The sequence below is a fragment of the Oratosquilla oratoria genome, chromosome 41, assembly GCF_046742065.1.
Source record: "Oratosquilla oratoria isolate Oo_2021 chromosome 41, ASM4674206v1, whole genome shotgun sequence".
Taxonomy (NCBI): Eukaryota; Metazoa; Arthropoda; class Malacostraca; order Stomatopoda; family Squillidae; genus Oratosquilla; species Oratosquilla oratoria.
Window position 1 is genome coordinate 34,562,100 of NC_134817.1, and position 20,000 is coordinate 34,582,099.

Genomic DNA, 20,000 nt, shown 5'->3' on the forward strand with positions numbered 1-20,000 from the left:
ACCAAGGCATTTACTCGCTTCTCTCAATCTACATTCTACCTCCACCCCTACTCCTCCCTTTCCTGCCACATTCCCACCCAAGTACCTAAAACTATCCACTTCCTCCAGTCTTTCACCCTTAATACCCACTTCCAGCCTGCTGTCACTCTCTCCCCTTGTACGTCTCATCACCTTACTTTTGCCCACATTTATCTTCAGCTTTCTTCTTTCACACACCTTCTCAAACTCTGTCACTAACTTCCTCAATCCCTCCTCTGATCCTGCTACAAGCGCTGTGTCGTTAGCAAACAACAACTGGCTTATTTCCCACTTTTCTCCAATTTCTTTAACCATCTCCAACCCCTTATCCACTACCCTTGCATTCATCTCTCGCACTACTCCATCCATGTATAGATTGAACAGCCTGGGCGACATAACACAACCCTGACGAAGTCCCACCTTTACCTCAAATCATTCACTCTCTCCATTTCTAATCCTAACACAAGCTCTACTACTCTCGTAAAAACTCTTGACTGCTCTTAACATATATATATATATATATATATATATATATATATATATATATAATATATATACACATATATTAACATATATATATAAACAAATATATATATATTCAGTTTTACACATATATATACACATAAAAACATATACATATATATATATACATATAGATATACATATAAATATACATATATATATATACATATAAATATACATATATATATATACATATAAATATACATATATATACATATAAATATACATATATATATACATATATACATATATATATATATACATATATACATATACAAAAATACATATATATACATAAATACATAATATATATACATAAATACATATAATATATATACATATATACATATATACATACATACATATATATATACATATATATATATATATATACATATATACATATACATACATAAAGCTTAAACCCACTTTAGGAGAAAGATAAGCTGAGATACAGAATAAACAGTATATTTCGACCACTAACTGTGGTCCTCTTCAGCAGTTACCACAGTTAGCGGTCGAAATATACGATTTACTCTGTATCTCAGCTTATCTTTCTCCGAGAGTGGGTTTAAGTTTTATTTTATTCGTGTGTTACGACACCTACGTTACTTGATTTGATACATATACATATATATTTATATATATGTATATATATATATATATACATGTATATATACATACATACATACATATACATACATATATATACATATATACATACATATATACATATATACATATACCATATATATACACATATGCATACATATATACATATATATATATACATATACCATATATATACACATATATGCATACATATATACATACATATATATACACATACATAAATATATATACACATACATACATATATATACACATATACATACATATATACAAATATATACATATATATACAAATATATACATATATATACACATATATACATACGTATATATATACATGTATATATATACATATATATATACATAAATATATATATACATATATATATACATAAATATATATATATATATATATATATAATTATATACACATATATATATATAATTATATACATATATATATATAATTATATACACATATATATATATATATAATTATATATATTATATATTTTATATATATAATTATATATACATTATATATATACATATATATATATATACATTATATATATATACACATATATATATACATATATATATATATATATATATACATTGTGTGTGTATATATATATATACATTATATATATATACATATATAATTATATGTATATATATACATATACATATATATATATATATATATATACACACATATATATACATTATATATGTATATATATACATTATATGTATATATATACATATATATATACATATATATATATATATATATGTATACATATATAAATATAAATATAGATATATATACTAGCCAAATTACCCGCGCGTTGCTGCGAGTTCGTGAATCATCCCTAACCTAACCATACCCCACCTAACTTTAACCCTTAACCCTAACCAAAATATATTTTTTAAATGAAACATAGTTATCCTAGTACCTGGAGTGATAGGGTATCAATATATATGATTATGGGGGTCTATCTGCAAAACGCAAGGAGTTCGTGAACATACAAACAAATTTGCAGACAAATGAAAGATAATAATCAAAGTACATTGGGTTACAAGGTTTCAGAATATATATGGTTATAGGTGTCTATCTGCAAAAATCTAGAAGTTCGTGAGTAATCTCTAACCTAACCATACCCCACCTAATTTCAACCCTTAACCCTAACCAAAATATATATATTTTTGAAAATGAAATATAGTTATCCAAGTATCTGAAGTGATACGGTATCAGAATATATAAGGTTATGGGGGTCTATATGCAAAACCCTAGGAGTTCCTGAACAAACAGACAGACCGACAAATGAAAGATAGTTTTCCAAATACCTTGGGTTATAAGGTTTCAGAATATATATGTTTATAGGGGTCTCTCTGCAAAAACTTCGGAGTAGTTCGTGAATAATCACTCACCTAACCATAACCCACCTAACTTTAATCCTTAACCCTAACCAATTTTTTTTTATGAAATATAGTTACCCAAGTACCTGGAGGAATAGGGTATCAGAATATATATATGGTTATGGGGGTCTATCTGCAAAACCCTAGCAGGAGTTCGTGATCAAACAAACAAACAGATAGACAGAGGCTACTATTTTATTATAGTATATATATATATATATATATATATATATATATATATGTATATATACATATATGTATATATACATATATATTGCTGACTGTACAGCGGGGCACAAGCGTCCGTTCACATCCTTTTGTCTCAATCCCAATGCTGTGGCGCGTCTACCTTCGATCGCGCATCGTCATTAAAAAGACTCTAGTTCGATTCCCAGCGGATACAAGCCAATTCCTCTTCCCGGGCCTTCTGAGTACAAAGGGGGAAAGGTGGCAAGGAGGTGACCAGAGTTTGGCACTTAATTACAGAGTTATCTTGACTGAAAATAAAAATAAATATCGAAATTTTCCCAATATTCGTTACGAATATTAGAAAGTTTCGAATGTTATCGACTCCCCATTCGAGAGAAATACGACAGACAATTTCATTCAGGTTAAGGTACACCGACAAACTTTATATCCACCTCCCCCTCCCTTCCGTCCTCGTCGACCTGTGACGTTGCTGGAGCCCTTGCCAGCCAAGGCGATGGGGGGAATGGGGGGAATGGGAAGGGGTCTCCCCCGGGGAAGAAATTCCCCCCAGGGAGGACGGGGGAGGGGGGAGGGGGAGTCCCTTCCGCCTCCGAGACTCGTGTTGACACAAAAGAGTCTTTTGATTGTTGCGGAGAAGAAGTGCCCGAGGAGGAGGAGGAGGGAGGAGGGAGGAGGAAGGGGGAAAATGAGAAGGGAGGAGGAGGAGGAGGAGGGAAGATAAGGAGGAGGAAGATGAAGAGGGAGGAGGAAGGGAGAGTGGGGAGGGACAAAGAGGGAAGAGGAGAAAGGGGAAAGAAGAGGAGAAGGAAGGAAGAGGAGAAGGAAGGAAGAGGAGGAAGGGAAGGAAAGTACATATGAGGGGAAAGATGAGAAGAAAAAGGGGAAGAACGAGGTAGAAGAGTGAGAAAGAGAGGAGGAGGAGGAGGAAAGAGAAAGAAACGGAGGAGAAGTAGGAGGAGAAAGGAGGGAAGGAAAGAGGTATAATTAAAGGAGGAGGCGGGAAAAGGAATGGAAGGAGAGGAGAGAGAGGAGAAGGAGGATGAGAGAGGGAGTAGGATTGGAACAAGGAAGGGAAGGGAAGGAGGGGAAGAAGAAAGGGAAGTAGGGAAATGAAAATGAGGAGGAGGGGTAGGAAGAGGGGAAGGAGGATGGGAAGGAGGAAGGGAAAGGAGAAGTAGGAGTGGGAGTAGGAGATGGAGGAGGTATAGGAAGAGAGGAAAAGGGAGTAGGATAGGAAGGAGGAAGGGAAGGAGGAGGGGAAGGAGAAGTAGGAGGAAAGGTAAGTGGACAGGGAGGAGAAGGGGGTGTAGGAGGGAAAAGGAAATAGGATGGGAAGGAAGAAGGAAATGAGGAGAAAGGAAAGTAGGGGAGAGGTAGGAGGAGGGAAAGGAGGAGAGGAAGGAGGAGGTGAAGAGGGCTCCGAGGTAGATGTAGAGCAAACGAGTGTTTGCTCGTACGACGGAGGAACAAAAAGTGATGAAGCGGTTACAAACGGTTAGAAACGACCGTTAACGGTCGGCGGTCGTTGTCAACGGCTGAAAGCGAGCGTGGAAATCGTTACAAGCTGTCTTAAGCCCCAGTCACACCAAGCTTACGATCTGGTTCCGACCGCCTTCGACCGAAAATCCAGCGATCGGTCGGCGACACAAAACCTATACAAGGAATTGAAATGGAAAAAGGTTAATGCGTTGAGAAGATGAAAATCTATGTACTGGGGACTATTCAGTGTGTGTTGTAATATATCTATCTATCTATCGATCTATCTATTTATCTATCTTATTACCAACTACCAGCGACTTCCAAAGACTAGCTGCAACTGGTCGGAGACCACTTGGTCGCCGGTGGTCCGAAACAGATTGCAAGCTTGGAGTGACTGAGCCCTTAGACTGTTCCAAGTTCTCTTACACGATTGTAAGCGGTTACAAACTGTCCTACACGGTTGAAGTATAAAAAAGTCATAGACGATTACAAACTGTCATAGGCTGTTATGAGCCGTTATAACTGGTTACGACCTGTTTCAGCCGTTACAGAAGGTAGACGGTTAGGAGGATCAAACGGTTACAAAGGGCGCAGACGCGATCAAGGTTATCTCTAACAACGTGGTACAAAGTTAACGATTTGGAGGCGGAAGGTGAGGGAGGGAGGGGAAGGGGGAAGGGACAGGAAGAAGATGGAGGGGGGGAAGAGGGGTTGGGATGAGGGGAGAAGAGGGAAGTAGGGAATGGGGAAGGGAGGAAGGGGGAAGTTGGGAGGAAGGGGGAAGTTGGGAGGAAGGGGGAAGTTGGGAGGGGGAAGGGGAAGGGGAGAGGGGAAGTAGGGAGGGAGAAGGGGAGGGGGAGGGGGAGGGGGAAGGCGAGGGAGGGAAGGGTGGGGAGAATGAAAAGGAGAAGGGAGAAGATGGAGGGAGAAGGGAGAAGAGTTAGGGTGAGGGGAGAAGGGGAAAGTAGAGGGGGAGAAGGCGAGGGAGGGAGGGGAAAGGAGAAGGGGTAGTGAGAGGGAGAGGATGAAGGGAGAAGGGAGCAGAGTTAGGGTGAGGAAAGGAGAAGGGTAAGGGGAGAAGGGGGAAGGGGGAGGGGGGAGGGGGAGGGGAGGATACAACACCCAATCCCACAACGGGCGTTCACATCCTTATACCAAAAAGGGACAAGACGCAGCTATTGTTATATAAAACATCATAAATATAGAAATATTACAAAATATTAAAGTATAAAATAACATAAAACTGACTCGCGATGGCTCTGACAAAATATGTACAATGGAGGGAATGATGTGGAGGATAACGACCGGGAGGGAGGAGTGTGGAGGGGGCTTATGGAGGATATGGAGGTGGCTATGATAGTGAGCTGCTATATATGGACGCCGCAAGAACATGCCTATGGAAATGGAGTATGGAGGGAAGGTTGTGGAGGATGTGGAGGAGTAGGAGGAGGAGGAGGTGGGGAATGTGGAGGGTGATGCAAGCGGTTTATGGAGGCGGAGATATGGAGTACGATGGTAGGGGCCATGAAAGGGAGGTAGGTGTGGAGGTGGATATTTCATGGAGGAAATGGAGGCATAGCTTATGGAGGGGAATTGAGGGCAAGGAAAATGTCAGGATGGAGGTGTATGGGAGGGCCTGTGGAGTGGAGAAGTATGGAGGGAGTATTCGTATTTCGTCATTGGTAACCACGGGAATGGAGGGGCAGTACAAGTTAAATGATCAGTATTTTTTCGTCTATTTATTAATTTATCTATTATTTTTCTATTTATTGTACTTGTTTGCCTTTATCTTGAGTGGAGGCTAAGAGTAGGCTGAGAGGGAGAAATATGGAGGTAATGTAAAGCAGTGGAGGTATGGGCTATAGAGAGAAAATGGAGGAAGTGTGTGTGTGTGTGTGTGTGTGTGTGTGTGTGTGTGTGTGTGTGTGTGTGTGTGTGTGTGTATGTGTGTGCAGGAACAAACACAAACGAACACACACACACACACACACACACACAGAGGTAGTGACGTTCCCGTGCAAACAACTAGTGACGTCATCATGTATACATATAAACAATGACTTCATCGTGTTGTTTACGCAGCAAACGTGCTGTGTTAGTGTGTTACACAAACACACACACACACACACACACACCAAGGCTTCCTCTCCATGTTACCTTCTTACTGCCTAGCAAATAAAAAAAATCCTATAAGACGGGTAGCCCATTTCATTACCCTTACTGCCCCACGCCACATTGTTCGACTCAAAGGCAATGCAGCGAGGCACAGCTCCTCCTACAGCCGGAGCTGATGTGTGTGTGTATTTAACTAATTTTAGTATACAGAAAATGAGCAACGCTCGTTGGGTCCCGTCTCCTATTCTCTCTCTTTTATTATTATTATCATTATTATTATTATTATCATTTTTTTTATCATCATTATTATTATTATCATTATTATCATTATTATACAAATTCATGCACAATTCGAACTTGATATGTATCCTTGATTTCCAATTATCACTTTCTAAGCGCGCGCGCGCGCGCGCGTGTGTGTGTGTGTGTGTGTGTGTGTGTGTGGATGCGCGCGCCTGTAAACACATATATTTACATATGTGAGACTCGTATACAAACACACGCCACGTTTATAAGCTCCGTGTACACAAGTACTATGTACGCACATACACGCACGCACAGGCACACACACAAATATTCTGCAAGCCGTTACTGCCCCACTTAAGCAATGTAATACGTCAGACAAGATTTGAGATCTCATCCAGAAGGTAATAGATGTCGATCAAGAGCCCTGCACGTGACCCAAGGGCCAATTGCAGGTAGTTGGTGTATAATGGACTTGATAACGAGATCTTTGTGCCCCAACCTCGATTCCTCTTCCTCTTCCTCGTCCTCCCCCTCCTCTCATCCCCACCCCCGCTACTTCTTCAAAGATTAATATGGGAAAGTCGCAATGACGTCACTCGTGATGCTAAACCAAGGGAGAAAGGCGAGGGGAGAAAGAGAGGGAGAGAGAGGGAGAGGGAGAGAGAGGGGGAGAGAAGGGGGAGAGAGGGAGAGAGAGGGGAGAGGGAGAGGGAGAGGGAGAGGGAGGGGGAGAGAGAGCGAGAGAGAGAGAGAGAGAGAGAGAGAGAGAGAGAGAGAGAGAGAGAGAGAGAGAGAGAGAGAGAGGGAGAGGGGGGACAGAGGGAGAGGGGGGACAGAGGGAGAGGGGGGACAGAGGGAGAGGGGGAACAGAGGGAGAGGGGGAACAGAGGGAGAGAGGGAACAGAGGGAGAGAGGGAACAGAGGGAGAGGGGGAACAGAGGGAGAGGGGGAACAGAGAGAGAGGGGGATAGAAGGAAAGGGGGGATAGAGAGAGGGAAAGGAGGGATAGAGAGAGGGAAAGGGGGGATAGAGAGAGGGAAAGGGGGGATAGAGAGAGGGACAGGGGGGATAGAGAGAGGGAAAGGGGGGATAGAGAGAGGGAAAGGGGGGATAGAGAGAGGGAAAGGGGGGATAGAGAGAGGGAAAGGGGGGATAGAGAGAGGGAAATGGGGGGGTAGAGAGATGGAGAGGATGAGGGGAAGAGAAGGAGAGGGAGAGGGGGAACAGAGGGAGAGGGGGAACAGAGGGAGAGGGGGATAGAGGGAAAGTGGGGATAGAGTGAGGGAAAGAAGGGATAGAGAGAGGGAAATGGGGGGTAGAGAGGTGGAGAGGATGAGGGGGAGAGAAGGAGAGGGAGAGGGGGAACAGAGGGAGAGGGGGATAGAGAGAGGCAGAGGATGAGGGGGAGAGAAGGTGAAGAGGGGAAAGAAAAAGAGAAAGAGTGAGCGGAGGGGAGAGAGGGGGTGAGAGAACGGGAGGGAGAGAGTGAGACTGAGAGTGAGAGAGATGGAGAAAGAGAGAGATACGCATAGTTTTCACTTCACACCGTGTTATATGTCCTTCCCCAATCCGTCCCTTCCCCATAACTACATAAAACTCATCCATACTACGTACAGTCTGTCAGCTTCACTTCTTTGTAGACGGTGGCTTTGTGTTGTTCTTTGTGATGTTAGAGATGATAATACAACTAATATAAGTATACCAACTTGTTCTAGGATACGGCTACATAGGCTCGTCGATGTTCTCTTTCGCTCACTCTGTCTCATTACTGACGCATCAATTTGATCATTTAAACCGAATAAAGTTACATCATTGTCCGAGGATTTTTAATCGATAGTTCTTTTTTTCGGACAAAAAGAGAATAAATCTCGTTAACAATAGAAAGCGAAGCTGATTACCAGCCGAAAATAAACGGTGATATAAAATTTCAATTTAGGAATTCAATAAAACTGCAATTAATCGGTTCAGGCGATTTGTTGTTGGAATTAATTTCTTTGGATAAAATACATCTTTTAAATATTTATCGTCCGACAATACACACACATGTGTATATATATATATATATATATATATACATATATATATACATACATATATACATACATATATATATACATATATATATATACATACATCTATACATATATATACATACATATATACATATATATATATATATATACATGTTATATATATGTATATATACACATATATATATATATATATATATATATATATATATATATTTGCAGAAACCACTTGGAAAATACAAGAAATGAATACAGAACGTTTTCGTCTATTCAAGACATCATCAGGGTACAAAGAATACAAAAAATGACCAAAGGTGGTAGAGGACCTGGGAAAGGTCCAATGTTTCCCGATTCCAGAAAAATTATATACAATCTTTTTAATAATAATAATAAAAAAGATTGTAAATGATTATTCTGGAATAGGGTAACATTGGACCTTTCCCAGTTCCTCTACCACCATGTACATATTATGACCTTTGGTCATTTTTTGTATTCTTTGTACCCTGATGATGTCTTGAATAGACGAAAACGTTCTGTATTCATTTCTTTTATTTTCCAAGTGGTTTCTGCAAGTATTGTTGTCACGTGTGCTTAGTGATTTGTTTTGCATATATATATATATATATATATATATATATATACACATATACATAAACATATGTATATATATATACATATATATAAATATATATATGTATATATATATATATATATCAACAAAGTTATGTCGTAGCACATTTGTAAAATAATACTGGTGACCCACTTTCGGAGAAGAATAAGGGTCTGTATATTTCGATCACTTACTGTGATCCTTTTCATATCTGCTGATCCTCTTCATATCTGCTGAAGAGGATCACAGTAAGTGATCGAAATATACAGATCTCTATATCTTCGCTTATTCTTCTCCGAAAGTGGGTCACCAGTATTATATATATATATATATATATATATATATATATATATATATATATATATATATATTCATATATATAAAAATGTATATATGTATATGCACACACACACACACATATTATATATATACATATATATATGTATATATATATATATATATATATATATATATATATACACACACACACACACAAATTGGTGTTACCACTACCTCTGTTAAAACTCCTACCAGGCAAGATGTAATTAACGGAAAAATTCTTAAAGTATAACAATCACAAGAAACAACATATTGCAGTCTACATCTCACAATACACCCCAATCATTAGTATACAGACTGACACAGTTGACATTTTACAGCTACACCACTAGGTTGCGTGGTAACAGCGAGTCCAGCTTCTTCCGTGACCCGAAGCCCAGCTATCGTCCGCCACCGCTCTAACGGCTGCAGCTTTTCTATTCCACTGCCCTCCATCCTCAAGGTACACCATCCCACTTTATCTCTGCACAGTGTATCTTCCATAAACACAACCACATGAACTCAGAACAATGCCCGTGGGAGTGACATTTCACCCCCCCCCCAAAAAAAAAAAAAAAATAACGCCCCAAGAACAGTCCAGTTTCAACGAACCTTTCCTAGTGTCATATCTTTATATCTAAATATTGATCTGTATATTTGTTTTACTTACCTGAAGATGGTTGTCCGAGTCAACCCAAAGCTTGTATTTTATACTTATGGTTTTTTTTTTTTTTTCAAACAACACCATGGCTCTCGGAAACCTGGTGCTTCTCAGTTTTCCATTCGGAAAATTGAGAAAATCACTAAGATAGCGGATAGAATAACCTCTGGTCTTCAATCAAACATGTTGCACGTATGTATGCATATTATATATATATATATATATATATATATATATCCTTATAACTTTAGTTATTAGCACTATCATGACTAAGTTTGAAGAAGCTTAGGTTGTTGCAATGTGCAAAATTATGATGTAAAACAAACAAATAGACGAGTGAAAGAAAATGCCCTGGCCTACATCCGGGTTAGGCTAAATTAGTCTCTGGTTAATAAATATTTGTCCAGTTTCCTTTACAAGATCAACAGAGAGACACGCCACTATGCAAGATCGTCACGAGAGTAAAGATACAAAGGCATGGAAGAGAGGAGGGAGAGGGAAAGGAAGAGGAAGAAGAATATACGATAATAATAGTGATATTGCATATATTTCACACGTGTTCCAAGAAATACATGAAATATATAATGTATGGTACTTGTAAAACGAAATCCCTTTGTATCATACATCCATTCAAGTAGGGTGATATGCAGAGGGGAAAAGAATAAAAGTAAATTAAAAAATAAGACGAGGGAGCGAAAGAGGAAGAAGAGGAGTAGAATGATGTATAGAAGCTAAAAGAAAGAGATAAATGGCTTTGTGAACCAATATAACACGCCATATGTTGATGCACTGGGGAAAACCTACTGTACATTCCACCCACGTCAAATACGTGCATATTCATGTATATATGTGTGTGCATATGCCTGACCTAAAATGTCCTAATTATGTACAAGTGTGCGTGTGTATCCATCCTTTTACGGTCTCAGATATACGACTATTTCCTTTCAATCTAGACCATCTTTGAAACCTTAGACCCAGACCAACATTCCTCTCTCTCTCTCTCTCTCTTCTGTGCTAATACTAAACGAGCTTATTCAACTTAGAGGACAACGTCCGGCCTATGAATTAAGAGTCAGGGCATGTCTAGAGGGCATGTCTAGAGTCTAGAGTATGCAGGGGAGCGGACAAGGAAGTACTGTACGAAACGCATTCCTTGGATCCAAAAAGGCACACGCACGAGGCTTACATAATGACGTAAATTCTGCCCTCGATCCTCAACGGAATAACATCACTTGGCCCTTGGCATGTGTGCACAGCGTCATCAGTGAAGTAATTCTTCCACTGGCAATACACTATTAGTCTCCATTCTAGCTTTCGCCAGAGATATTTTTTTATCACCAACCCATGCGCTGTGAAAAAGTTAATAATGGACAACTGCCACAGTATGCAAATAGGATCCCTCTCGTCAGGTTCATCTATGTATATTTGTAAACACAGACAGATCGATTTCAGTCAGCAAACACAGCCCTCCACCCGACTCCTCCCCTCCCCTCAGTGCAATCCGGACGCGCCAGTTGGTTGTTGCGTCGCCATGGCAGGGCTGTGGATAGTGAATAGAAGAGAAATAACTACAAAACGGGTCAAAAGCACACCCGAACGCCCCCCCCCACACATATATATATATATATATATATATATATATATATATATATATATATATATATATATATATATATATATATATATATTGCGCTGGGTTTTTTGGCTTCTAGTTTTACTGATAGTCTGAAGATGATACAATAAAGTCCCAAAGATTTATTTCCATTGTGGTCCTCTATCGGTGAGGTTCAAATCATCGCTTACCTTGACCGCCGCCGACACGAAGCGAATTATGAAGAAGATTGTAAATAATAACAGCAATAACATTAATGTTGGCTAAACATTAGCAATTAATCTATCAATAATGCCAAAGACAACGGCATAACAATAGTAACACCAACAAATCTACTGGACTAGCCCAACACCTTTTACTTTATGAGGGATAAAAAAATAGATATTGTCGATATATGGCAACAGCGATTTGGCTGAGGCATCTTCAACGGTCAACCAAAGTACAAGACATTCGCACAGCCCAGGACAACATTTTGCTGTTCAGTTTGTCATTGTCTACAGATAGTTTCTCTTCATCGATAATTTCTAAAAATTCGTATCTTAGATTTCCTACGAGACATTGTATTTCGGGTCATCTGTCAAACTTTTTTTCTATTCATACTTTATTTTGGCATAAGTCCACCGTATAACATTCTGTCCGTTAACAAACGCCATCTGTTATCTACAATCGACACTTGACCCTTACGTGCAGGGTGGCGCTTTTCCTTTCGTCATGCCTGCCGCCAGACGAATTTATTCATATCAGTGGCACCATTCCCCTCGGTCAGGAAAAGATTTGGAGCAGACGTTCACGCACATTAGGGGTGGGCAACCTTTGGAAGTGGTTGTGCCAGTTTCAATGTGCAAATTTCAATGTCTCACTTCATTTGCACATTTTCACTACAGTGGGGTTGCCAGTTAATTACTCGACGGTTTTGTTTTAGTTTGATCTCTTGTCGTTACTTTGATTATTTGAAGTAGTGATGTTATATTTCGATGTAACAAGTTTTCAAAATTAGCTGTTGTGCCAGGATCAACCATGTCAACGTGCCATGTCTGGCACGCGTGGCAGAGGTCGACCACTGACGTACTTTCTGCCCCCGAATGTACGCCCCTTCGGAAGGTCTGCTCGACATCCCCACCCTACCCCATCCCAAACAAAGAGCTCTGTCACGCTCCACGCTTCAGTTTCATTAAGCAACGCTTGTGCATGAAATTAGGATCCTGCTGGTTCTATCTACGGGCTCCCCATCCCCACCCATCCACTTCCACACCCAACAAGCAACCCATAACGCTCATCCATGAAGAGCTGGAGGGAGACGAGGAAGGAAGGGAGTGAGTGGGTATCCAAGTCTACCACGATAAGTTGTCTGCGTTTGCGAATTCAGCATTAGTTCACTACAGGACCTGTTTGTCCCTTGGAGCAAACAATGACGCCATAGTATGCATTGTGAGGAAATGTAATAGGTGAGGGCATGTTTTATTGATGTTCTGGTTGAGTTTCCCGTCTTCTATGACAGCAATGATCCATCGTTGTCGGCACGTTATTTGGTGTCCTACATTTGCATGTCTAGGCTGTGAAGTGACCATTTTCCCCCTAAACAGTGTGCGATTTTTTTTCTGGACCTAATATATTTGAGTAACTTTATAACCGCTTGTATTTTTTACATTGTAATTATTTATTCTCTTGAATACACTTTTTTATAATTACCCTCATTCACCGTCTCTCAGCTTCAACGGTGTACTTCATATATTTTGTTTGGCCGAAATCAAATGAAAACGGGATCCCATACTAGACAATCTCTTCCGGCTGAATAAAATCATCAGGCGGCAGCCAGAATCAACGACTACGGTCGCAAAATGCAATTACAACATAAGCTCTTCCTTCTCTAACTTTAGCACGATGAAGAAATCTAAACTGGCAACTAAAATTTTATAGAATAATCTATTACGGTTGACTCGCATCGTAACATGGAAACAACAATAACAATAATGATAAAGTGAAAATAAAATCAACCAATTGACTTTATATATTACTTGGGTGTCCAGCATCCAAAGAGGTAAAAATAAACAAATGGGATAAAATGTAGATTTCCACCCCCTCGCGTATCGCTCTGCGCCGTCACTGACCTAACCATGCTCCCGAACAGTAAACCAAGTAAAACAAAAACGTTACCATGTCCTGAGTGACGGCGCGGAGCGTTGCGGACCTTCAAGTGGTCCATGTGTGTGTGCATGGGGGCGGAGATCCTAAAATTGGTCCAACTATTTAATAAATAAATAATAAATATTGAGTAAATAGTTATAGTGGCTAATTTCATATTTATTTTATCCTCGTTGCCACCAAGTATTTTTTGACCAACAGCTAGGATTTGTGGTGGTCCATTATCTAGCATGTTTGACGATTGCCTCCAAAATTACAAGTCTGAGTGCGTATTCTTGAACGAAAACATGGAAGAAGCGAAACGTCATCGCGAATAACGCCCGTATATCCTCATAGCATGGAGTCCATAACAGCTGACATGGGGTCGTGCCCAAATACATACGACTTTTTTGTATCAATTTGATCTAAACAATGCTGCTTTATATTCCTTTTCAACATCTCCTGTTTTCTTTATTATTCTAATAAATATCCACCAACTACGGAACACTTCTTATCTATAATGAATATTTGCAGTTATTCTGAATACATTACAGTACTGTCGTTTTGCCCTTGAATTGCTCCCAGAATGCATCGCCGTGTGTCTGAACACAAGGCGACAGGGAAAGAATACTTCCATTTACCAACTCTGAGCGGGAAGCTGAAATGTTCGTATGGCAAGCGCATCCTACTCAACGAATGCAACGATGAAAATTATAGCCAAGCAATAAAGAATTCGCGCACCTATCTATAGTCCAGATTTTTTTAGCAAACCAAACTATGTATGTTTAGCAAGAACAGTTCATTCTACGGCCAGTTACTGTCACTCTTCCCTCCTAGGTATCCCCCCGAACTGACGTCACCGCTGCTTGACCTTGGGTGAAAGTTCTACTGACAAGAACCATTATTACTTCCTGGCAACATAGTCTCCCTTTCTCAACTGATATGTTGGCGGGACAAATTATCGCAGACTTCACCCGCTCATTTCCTGTCGTTTTAATTCATTTGACCATCCAAAATGTTCCAAAACCTATCCTACCAATTAGGACTATGACTGTAGGTTCTCATCCTCACCAGAGCAGTTTCAAAGCTAACAAATAAAAAATATTCATTTCAAAGGGCCAACCCGATTGTCTCTGGTTGAGTCAACGAACTTTTGTTAAAAGTTTTGCTGGAGTTCACTTTTCTCTTACCTTGGAAAGACGAAATGTGTCTAAGAGGAACAAGGCGAGAAAGGGGGAAAAAAATTCTCCCGTAGCGCGAGCGCCACTACAGCAAATCACAGACAAGGTTCTGTGATACTATAGAGTCCAGACTTTCGAAGTCGTATCCCGAGCGCGCATACCCAAATGTCGTACTCCTCATCGACATTATCGAGAAAAAATAATTAAATAAAAATTATACAATAATTTTTCTCCCATCTATATTAAATTCATTAATACTGTTATTCTCATTCATTATTATTATGGCATGTCATCATTTTCTTTTCATGTTGATAATTTCTACTCGTACGTCTGCCAACCTGGGAGTTATCTCTTTGGCAGATCCTTTCATCAATGACAATTCCTCAGTATGAATGATTGGGCAGTATTGCATCACAGTATATTATTAACCGTAGTTCTCCTAAACAGAAAGAACATAAATAACAATAATTATGTGACAAGTAAGCCTTGGCGCGCGTAAGAAGTGGTGATAACTATTCAAGCTTTCCTTGCTGCCGGGAGAGGAGTGAGTTGAACTATAGCATCGCATCGCAATCGTAGTGCCTTATGCGCCTCCGCCGACCATCAAAGTAAACAAACTAAAGAAACGGAATTGGAAGGTACTAATGAAACCCTTTAAGAGTTGTTTTTTCACTCCTAAATTCAAATTGATAGAGACTAGGGGTGAGAGAGGGAAGTGAAGGACAGATGTAATATCGTGGGAAACAACGATGGCAAAGGTTAATGACCCCTCACTCACTGCATAATCGACATTGTTCTCATTGATAGATGTACATTCTCGTCATGCATCATACCCCGTTTGATTACATATATTTAATATGTAACGTTTATATATATATATATATATATATATATATATATATATTATATATATATATATATATATATATATATACTTAGTAACACAAGTTTCATTGACATTTTGCTTACTAGGATTTTAATTCACATATAAGTATAAAGAGACACGACAGCGATAGCTTGGCAACAAGTAAGAGTGTTCGTTGGTTTGTGGCGAATTACTATAAGACAGTTTTCCATCATTTTGTCACCAGATACTAAGACTGCATTTAAGTGGGTACATATTTAACTATACTGGCAATTTTTTCACATTCTACCTCTTAATGTTTGATACATTGTCTTCAGTGAAGTAACAGAAACTATAACGAGTATGATTTATATGTAGTATTATCAATTTCGAGATTTTATATATGTCTACATAGTTTTCAATTTATTTGTTTAGTAAAAATATTATGTGATTTTTGTATTTAGTGCACATTTTGTTTGTTTTTCGTTATCATACATCGGTGTGTACGCAACCTTTTACTAGATATTTCAAACAGGATTCATTGTATATAAACATCTGTGAAACAATGTTTCCGAGACATGTAGACGCTTTACAAAAAAATCCAATGTTCCTTCGTTCCGCTGCCCTTCTTATCTCTTGCACTTGAGAGTACTTATATGCCTAAAGCGGCCCATACACGATCAATTATATTGCGCAATTTCATTGTCAATTCAGAGTATTGACATTGAAATTGCGCAATATAATTGATCGTGTATGGGCCGCTTTAGGCTAAGTTCTCAGCGACACCCCCCTCCCCCCTCCCCATCACCACTTCCCATCCCCACCATCCCTGCCTATTTTAGCTATCACCTTGCGAAATAATTAAACATTTTTTTATTTTTCTATTTAATGTCCCTAGTGCAGAAATGATAAAGGAAAACACTTTATTTTTTGTTGATTCTAACGCAAAAATCGTCGATTACGGTAAAATAGTCAGGGCTCCTTTGACCTTCTGTCTATTATAAATGTTTTGTCAGCCTTGTGAGTGGCACGTCCAGACTAGATTTGACGCCCTCTCCTAAAAGTGTCCCCCCAGGGGATATGCCCCCCTACCCCCCCCCTCCATGTAAGGGCCATGTCTATGTTAAGAGATAGTAACCAAAATACACTGTCTAGGAACGGTTTTCAGATAATGCTTCTGTTTTGTTGTAAGACAGTCTAGAAACAGTTGCGAGATAGTCCAGAAACATGCAAGAGACACAGCAACATTGTTTCAGAGACAGAGTGTCTTAGTATTACGAGACCTAGGTTAGCATAATAAAAATCTAGGAACGGCTGCCTGACAGTGTTTCTAGTCTGTTGCGAGACAGTCCAGAAACATGTGAGAGACACATCAACATTGTTTCTGAGACAAAGTGTACTCCGGTGCGTTTGGTACCTCACGTCCACAACAGCTGTGTTCCCCAAACTTAAACGCTTTCACTCACAACTTTGGGGTCTACCAGCTTGCTCAATGGGATCAGGGAGTAAGGGGGAGAGGGAGGGAGGAAGGGAGGGAGAGGATTGTCCCAACTGGAACAAAATCGCCTGAACACATCGATGAAGTTATCCTTCGACGCCAAAAGGTAACGCACGAGGTAACATAGATAATTCATAAAAAAAAATCTAGTAAAAAATATCTAAGTAATTTCTCTGGTGAACGACAGACGATTTTATTTAGGTTCATTGACACTAATGACCTAGGTTAACCCCTTTGACTCAGTAATGACAAGGGTTGACCTCTTGACTGAAATCGTCCAGCCGTAATGTATGTTTTGCTCGATACGATTATCGCTCAACAATGATCGTTCATGGCTTAACGATGATCGTCAAACGATTATCTAGAACACTCATTCTTTGTGTTTGAATGAGGTTGTTTTGCTTCGAGCAGCAAAGTACGAGGCTGATTTTTTTTTTTTAACTGATCCTATAACAAACGCGCTTACACAAATAGGATGCCAGGTAGTAGGGTGCACGTCACCCGCCATTGACCGTGGTAGGAGGCGAAGGAGGAAGGGGGCACCAAGCAAAACGTACCTTTAGCCAGCACAACATATATGAAGGCCGTCACCGGATTGACGAGGTCAACGCCATCAGGATAGAAACACTGGTAAAAAATAACCCCAGACGACGAGTATTAAAACTAAGCTCAGTTCGGGAAGACAGTTAACCTGGTTCAGTTCAACACAAACCCTAATTAGTTCATCCTCTTCCATGATTCGATCGTTAGTTTGTGTGGGGTGACCTACTTAGTTAGCCCAGCGTACTTAATTACGCTAATGTAGTTTAGCAAGGAAGTTTGCCAACACCTGGAGAAGTTAAGAGAGAGTGATGGAGATCAAGGGTTGGAGTTTAACCGAGCGGTAAGACAGACAATACGCACACCCAGTTTAGTTTCTGGTTTATAATTAACCTGGTTCTAGCTTAATTAAAGCTTTAATGTTTTTATCATTTGACAATTTTTGGAAATAGACTCATCCACTGGGATTCGAACCCTTGCCTAGGCGGCTTACGTCTTATAAGAGATGGCATGGTCGGTAAGGCCTTTGTCTTATAAGACGTAAGCCGCTTAGGCAAGGGTTCGAATCCCAGTGGATGAGTCTATTTTCAATAAAGCTTTAATGGTGAGAGAATAATCCCCACCCCATGCTGAATAAAATCGTGTGACGAAAGCTAGAAAATTAATCTAAAAAGCTCAGTAGTTTCTTAAACGATGAAGCTAACATCGAAAGGGGTTTAGTTAACCTTTTTACGGATAGGAAGTAACCGCCAAACCTGACCGAAACTGTAAAAAAAGATTATCAGTCTTTTAAAGGGATGTAATTGAGTTGTTAAATACAAGTTTATTTTCATTAAATCAGTTTTACCTCAAAAGAAAGCATATACATTTACTATTTCTATAATACAAGTTTATTTTTATTAAATCAATTTTATCTCAAAATAAAGCATATACATTTACTATTTCTATAATACTATTCCTAAACTTATCTATAAGTAAAAAATAAAATGAGTTTTTTTCATCGAGTGGTTATTGGGGTCAAAAATAAATTAAATTAAATTAAATAAGATAAAGATAAAAGTAGTCCATGGGTAAGAAAAGATTAAGAACCACTGGATTTAGACAATCAAGTCGAATGACAAGTAATAATCATGTAATTCAAAAATTAACTAGTTCATTTTCCTTTCCTATCTTTTCTCCTCTTCCTCTCCTTTCTCTTTTCATAAGTTTTCTCTTTTACACTCTCCTCAGTCTCCTCATTCAATCTCGATCCTCTCTCTTCTTCTCCTTCTCTCTTCGTCTTTCTTCCAAATCCTCTCCTTTCTCTGTCTCCCTCTCCCTTTCTCTGTTTGGAAGCCGATGCTCAATTATATAATTGAAAGTAACGGTTGTTCTACAATTAGAATTTTTCTTATGATTTTCTATTTTTCGATTCAAAGCAGAGAATTAGTCAGAGTTCAGTGGGCTGTAGTGTTTCTTTGGTGCACCAAGCAACACCACAACCCAACATATAACTTCACCCAGAACAGGAACAATCTGGAAACGGGCACTAATGTTGTGGCACCAGAACATAACACAACACGATTACACCAACTACCTTTTGGGAACTCATTAAAGAGAAAGAACCTACGATTAACCTACAAACAGAAGACCTTCAAGCTCCCGCAAGTGTCAGGCAGGTATCAGCTTATTAGAAACTTATCCCTACTACTTCACTATGAGGACAACTTCCTCACGGGACATTAGAGCATTGCACTCGCCAAAACTGTCCACTTCTGTCACTTGTCAGTTTTCGCAATGTATATTAAAAGAAGCACCGCGTGAAGATGGACCCTATATTAGTACGACGTTTCACTTGTTAGAGGTTTATCAAATACCCACCCTCCCCTCCATTGTCACATTTCCAAGTGGATCAATATTTGTGTACTTTCCCAATCTATGTCCATATTTCGCTGGTA

The 20,000-nt window shown here is 39.3% G+C and overlaps 1 protein-coding gene across 1 annotated transcript in view; it reads right to left on the bottom strand.

The window, feature by feature from the left end:
* Window positions 1-15,311, bottom strand: part of LOC143021216 (hematopoietic prostaglandin D synthase-like) — a 201,706-nt gene extending 186,395 nt beyond the window's left edge. Inside the window, exon 1 of the mRNA XM_076178570.1 lies at window positions 15,191-15,311. The gene's annotated coding sequence lies outside the window, so the exon portion shown is untranslated. The remainder of the gene's footprint in view (window positions 1-15,190) is intronic.
* Window positions 15,312-20,000: the final 4,689 nt, after the last annotated feature.